The sequence below is a fragment of the Callithrix jacchus genome, chromosome 1 (assembly GCF_049354715.1).
Source record: "Callithrix jacchus isolate 240 chromosome 1, calJac240_pri, whole genome shotgun sequence".
NCBI classification, from domain to species: Eukaryota; Metazoa; Chordata; class Mammalia; order Primates; family Cebidae; genus Callithrix; species Callithrix jacchus.
In genome coordinates, this window is record NC_133502.1 from 208563182 (window position 1) to 208569649 (window position 6468).

At 54.9% G+C, this 6468-nt stretch overlaps 1 long non-coding RNA gene across 1 annotated transcript; it reads left to right on the top strand.

The window, feature by feature from the left end:
• The first annotated feature begins 245 nt into the window (after positions 1-245).
• Positions 246-4232, top strand: LOC144578107 (uncharacterized). The gene is made up of 3 exons (XR_013523231.1): positions 246-1713; positions 1929-2013; positions 3550-4232. It is a non-coding gene; the product is annotated as an uncharacterized LOC144578107 (long non-coding RNA).
• Positions 4233-6468: the final 2236 nt, after the last annotated feature.

Sequence of the window (6468 nt, forward strand, 5' to 3'; positions counted from 1 at the left end):
GTGAAGCCCTCAGGGCTGGGCCAGGCTGGAGGAGGCCATGCAGGAGATGGTCTGGGCTGGCCTGAAGCCCACGGGCCTATCTCTTGGGCCAGGCTGGGCCACAGAGAATAGTCCATTGTTTCTGCTCCTCAAACGCTTTTCCTGTCCCCCCCTCCATGCCCCTCCTCTCTCCACCCCACCCACTTCACAATGAGAACAAAGGTCTCCTAGAGGACCCCTCCCCAGCACCCTTCCACCCAGGCCCCAGCCACCTGGCCCAGGTCTGGAGCGCCCACTCCCATCACCCAGGGACAAGGGGGTCGCCGGGTCCTGACCCCTTTGGCCGCCCCACCCCCCAGGCCTGCAAACTACAGCTACCTTAGACCCCCACTCCACCCTCAGTCCATCCATCTGTCTGTCCTCCTTGGGGGTGGGGCTGGAGGAGCTGACCCCACATCCTTCCTCAACCCCCGTCCAACTTCTTGCTCTCCAGGAGAAAGGGAGCCAGAGGGGTTAGGGGGGCTTCCCCACCCCCATTTCCCTGCAGACCAGTGAATAAGAAACCAGAGCTGGGTCTGTCTGGAAGCCTCCGCCTGAGAAAGCTCTTCCACAGCCCGGCCCTTTTCCCAGAGCCTGGAATTTCAGAGGCGTTTCCGGCCCTGACAGCTGTCTCCTGGAGACATGCCCTCCCCTTGGGCCTCACAGCCACGCCCTCCAAAATGCCCCTGGCATTAACTCCCATCCTGACCCTACAGCTCCAAAGAATCCTTTCACACCCAGGCATCACCTCCAGGAGCAGCTGAGTGACACAGATAGGGACGCATCTGCCATCACCCAGCCCCCAGGCCACCCCCTAGCCTCAGGTCAGGCCTTGACTCCGAATGTCTGACTGTGGCTGACACCCTGGCCACATACACCCGTGTCAGACACACACACTTCGGGTTCCCAGCCTGGCTGTCACTGTGTGCACACAGCCTCATCCATCTATAGAGCCTTGCTCATCCTGCCTCCTCCAGGCAGTCTTCCTGGAAGCCCTGCCATGTCAGTGCTGAGCCTTACCTGTCGGTGAGCCTGTTTCACCCTGTTAGGCTCCGAGATGGCACAAACTCAACAGATGGTCTCACCCACACTGGAACCAACCTCGGCGTATGCGGCAACCCAGGACTCCACACTACTCTGTCTGGACCTCAGTGGCCCCAGTAGCTTTTTCTTTTTTTTTCCAGTCACCCAGCAGCACCATCTCAGCTCTTTGCAGCCTCCACCTCCTGGGTTCAAGCGATTTTCCTGCCCCAGCCTCCCTAGTAGCTGGGATTACCAGCAAATGCCACCACGCCCAGCTAATTTTTATATTTTTAGTAGAGATGGGGTTGTGCCATGTTGGCCAGGCTGGTCTCAAACTCCTGACCTCAAGTGATCTGCTGGCCTCGGTCTCCCAAAGTTCTGGGATTACAGGCATGAGCCACCACGCCTGGCCCCCAGGAGCTTCTGAGAAGCCTGAAACATGCCTCTTCCCCAACTCCACCCGCGACCAAGCATTGGTTCTCCAGCATCTGGAGTTGAAGGAAAGTACCAAAGAGCCGAAGGGTCCTGCCGGAAGGGTCTCCATCTCCTGGCTCCCTCAGAACACATTCCTGTCGTCAAGGGCTGCACGGAAAACAAAAAACAGCATCAGGCAGGGCTGCCCCAGCCTCTGCTAACGAGGAAGCCCCATCAAGGATCCTGAGCCACCGCCAGGTCTGTGATCCCCAAGGGTCGCCATCTCTGGGTGGGGCAGTGGCCCAGCCTAGCACCTGCCACTACCCTCCCTGTGTGTGGCATTCAGTGCCTCTGCCCACTCCTCCACACTAGACCCAGTGCAACTTCCAGCCTCCCAGCACCAGGTCACCATCCGCCCTCAGGAGTGCCCATTCGCACCTCCACCTCTCTGCTGACGCCGGTTCTCTCCCCAGCCTCACCTACAGACCATCTTACCCCAAGGCAGAAGGCCCAACTCAAATGCCACCTTCTCCAGGAAGCCTCCCTGGCCCTCCTCAGGTGATCTTCTGCCTCCCTGCCCCGTCTACCGCTGCCGTGGCCTTTCGTCACCACCAGTGTCCTGGCCCCTGACTTCCCCAGCAGATCTAAGTGTCTTGAGAGGAGGGAGACCACACTCCTTACTGCCACCCCTCACACGGTGCCCAACCCAGGGCCCGCTGCAGCGGATACCCATTGAGCATGTGTTCAATGAAACTGCCTACCCGTAAAGGGAAAATGATAAAGTCATCATACGCCAGGCTAGGTGGCTCACGCCTGTGATCCCAGCACTTTTGGAGGCTGAGGCGGGCGGATCTCTTGAGCCCAGGAGTCTGAGAGCAACCTGACGAACATGGTGAAACCTCGTCTCTACTAAAAATACAAAATTAACCAGGCGCGGTGGCAGGCACCTGTAGTCCTAGCTACTTGGGAGGGTGAGGCATGAAAATCGCTTGAACCTGGGAGGCAGAGGTTGCAGTGAGCTGAGATCGCCACCACTGCATTCCAGCCTGGGTGACAGAGGGAGACTCCATTTAAAAAAAAAGAAATGGCCGGGTACAGTGGTTCACGCCTGTAATCCCAGCACTTTGGGAGGCCGAGGCAGGCGGATCACCTGAGGTCAGGAGTTCAAGACTAGCCTGGCCAACATGGTGAAACCTTGTCACTACTAAAAATACAAAAATTCGCCCAGCGTGTTTGCAGATGCCTGTAATCCCAGCTACTTGGGAGGCTGAGGCAGGAAGATCGCTTGAACCTGGGAGGTGAAGGTTCCAGTGAGTCAAAATGGTGCCATTTTACTCCAGCCTGGGTGACAGCAAGAGAGAGAGAGAGAGAGAGAGAGATAGAGGGAGGGAAAGAGAGAGAGAGAAAGAAAAAAGAAAGAGAAAGAACGAAAGAAAGAGAAAGAACGAACGAACCAACTCAGGAGGCTGAGGCAGGAAAATTGCTTGAACCTGGGAGGTGAAGGTTGCAGTGAGCTGAAATGGCACCATTTCACTCCAGCCTGGGTGACAGAGCAAGAGAGAGAAAGAAAGGAAGGAAGAAAGAGAGAGAGACGGAGAGGGAGGGAGGAAGGAAGGAAAGGAAAAAGTCATAGTAACAACTACCCTTCCTAGACCATAGTAATCACAGGTCAGGCAGTGAACTTGAACTTTATGGCTTATTACAAATAATGGAACTGACACCAGTGCTGGGGACTGACTTAGCCAAGGTCACTCTGATAGTGAGAGGCAAAAGCCTGATTGCACTCAGGTCTGTCTGACTTGGAAAGGCACCTGGATGGCAGAGGGGAGAGCTGGAGTCAGCTTCCTTGGCCCTCTGTCAGTTTCCCCTAGGTGCGAGGTCACTTCTGGGGAACTAGGTCATAGCACAAACCTCTTAAGAGTCCAAAGCTTCCCCCTTGCTCTGCAGTGTCCAGGTGTGTCTGAGCCCCTGCAGGGGTCTAGCCAGTGAGTATCCCTGAAGGGGTCCCAGGAGGAGGGTACCTACCCTTGTGGGACTCAGTCAAGGAACGAGGAACAAGGATTCCTATGTTGGTCCCGATCATTCATTTCCTAGTGTGCCGGGAGCACAGAGCACGCATGGACATCACTATCTCATCGTCGATCTCACTGGGAAAGAGATACCAACATGGAGGATGGAACAGATGCAGCGCGGAGGCTCATTTTGAAGGAGTTCTTCCAGGAGGAGGTGACATTTCAAAGCAGTCTTCAGCCGGGCGTGGTGGCTCATGCCTGTAATCCCAGCGCTTTGGGAGGCCAAGGCAAGTGGATGACCTGAGGTCAGGAGTTCGAAAACAGCCTGGCCAATGTGTCGAAACCCCATCTCTACTAAAAATACAAAAAAAAAAAAAAAAAATTAGCTGGGTATGGTGGCAGATGCCTGTAATCCCAGCTACTCAGGAGGCTGAGGCAAGAGAATTGCTTGAACCCGGGAGGCAGAGGTTGCAGTGAGCCAAGATCGCATCACTGCACTCCAGCCTGGGCGACAGAGCCAGACTCTGTCTCACACACAAAAGCGGTGTTCAAGGGTGTTTTGTCTCCAGGTAGCCCACTGATGAGGTGAGTGAAGTGCATGTGTGTGAAAAAGATGAGGACATGCTCAAATACCTATTATTGGTCAGCAGAGGCCAGGTGTGAGTCAGTAGCGGCATTACAGGATGGAGGTGGAGGGAGTAAACGGACTAGTGGGTGAGTAGGTGGCCACAGGTGTCGGCAGTGGATCAAGCGATGCTGGATAGAGTGGGTGGGTGGGTGCACCGGTGGGTAAATGGATAATGGGGTGGAAGGACGCATGGGTGGGTAGGCAGCTGGATGGGTGGGTAAGTGATGGATATATGGGGGGCAGGCAGTGGGTCAGCGGAGGGCTGGGTAAGTAAGTGGTTGAGTGATTGAATGTGTGTGAGTAGCAGATGGGGACATGGATGGGAAGTAGATGGGTGAATGGGTGCACGGAGGGGAGGGCAGACGGGTGGGCAGGGGAGTCGCCAGTGGGCGGATGGTTGAATGAGCAATTGCATCAGCGGAAGGATGGACCAGTGGACACTCAAGAGATGAAGAATGGGAAAGACCAACCAATTGGTCAATAAGCAGATGCATTAACTCAGCAAAACCTCAGCCGGACGTCGAGGCACAAAAATGACATGTACCCTAGGGAGGGGCTGCAAGGGGCTGATAGTTGTGGCCTCAGTTCAGAGCTCCCATTCCAAACCTCCCTGGAACCTGGAAGTAGCCACTGGCATCCCTGGGTCCCTAGCTGTGCCCTGCCCTGTCCTCCCTGGCTCCCTGCCCTGGAACTGCCTCCTTAGGCCCCCTGCCTTGGCCAACCCAATCTGCTGGGTTGAGGGGAGGGGGCAGCTGAGCTCTCCGACTACAGCCTGAGAAGGCTGATTCCTTCAAGACAGGGCAGGAGGTAGGGGACCTGAACTCCGGACACTCAGTCGGTTCATCTGGCAGCTCCCAGTCCCACCTGGGAGGCATTGGTTCTGCGGTTCTGCGGTTCTGCGTTCTGCACTGCGATTACAGCTCTGCCAGGGTTAACCCCTGCACTCCTGGGCGCAGCCTCTTGAAGAGAAAGAAGGGGACTGCAGGAAGTTGGGGGAGGGGACAAGCATAAGCAATGGGGATTGCCCAACCCTGGATCCTTCTTGGGGATGTTGAAACTTCTCCCTTTCTCCCATTTTCCAGAGGGAAAAACTGTCAGATCTTAAATCAGGAGTGGAGCCAGGAACAAGGGCACAGCCTACATGGAGATAGATTTCTATCTGGAGACAGGCTGCAAGGAGGGAGAGGACCCCGCTCCGCCTCAGCTTACCCACCTGTAAAAAGGGGCAAGAATCTCTGATTCATGGGTTGCCTGCCAATGAGCTGGAGAAGACAAAGTGTGCAGCATACAGTCGGGAGGTTCTCACGTGTTCTTTCCTGCCTGCCCTCCCTGCCCAGGGGTGAAGAGGATGGAGCAAGCGTGGGGCAGGTTGTAACCATTTCCATCAAGACTGCTTGCTCGGTGCTCTGCCTGGGGCTCACAACACCCCTGCAACTAGTAAATACCTGCACTGCTATTAAGCCCATTTCAGAGATGTGAAGCTTGAGGCTGAGATGGGCCAAGTGCTTTGCCCACGGTCAGCCACTGGGCCAGGAGTTGAGCTCAGGGCCTTTGGCGTTGCACCAAACCACCTCCTTTACCAGCTGCTCTGGGGATCCTCTGATTAGAGTGATGTGTAATTGATTGTCTAACCAGGTCACCTTTGAGAATGAAAGGAAGTGCTATTAATAATCACACTTGGAACAGTATGTGTAATCTGGGCCTGTCCTAGGCCAACTGGAAAGTATGGCCATCCTGTCAAAGGAGGGGGCTTGACGCAAGTCACTTCGCTTCTCTGCCAAAGGGACATGATGGCAGTACTTTCTCTCTGTGGGGCTCTCACAAGGAGTAAATGTCATAATGCATGTCAAGGGGCCACAGGACCTGGTATGCATCAGGCGCTCAATAAGTGCTGGTTACGACCGAAGCTATTAATGGTAATGACCACAGTAGTACTAGCTCTTTGCCTCCTCCACTGTCCCTCCAGTGCATTCGCCACTCACAGTCAGAATTCTGTTTGTTTTTTTTTTTTTAGACAGAGTCTCCCTGTCACCAGGCTGGAGTGCAGTGGCACGATCTCAGCTCACTGCAGCCTTCATCTCCAGGTTCAAGCCATTCTCCTGCCTCAGCCTCCGAAGTAGCTGGCATCACAGGTGCACTTGCCACCATGCCTGGCTAATTTTTGTATTGTTAGTAGAGACGGGGTTTTTACCATATTGGTCAGGCTGGTCTCAAACTCCTGGCCTCAGAAATCCGCCTGCCTTGGCCTCCCAAAGTGCTGGGATTATAAGTGTGAACAACCACACCTGGGTGCGACAGTCAGATTTTTTTTTTTTTTTTTAATTGAGATGTAGTCTCACTCTGTCGGTCTCGGCTCACTGCAACATCCACCTC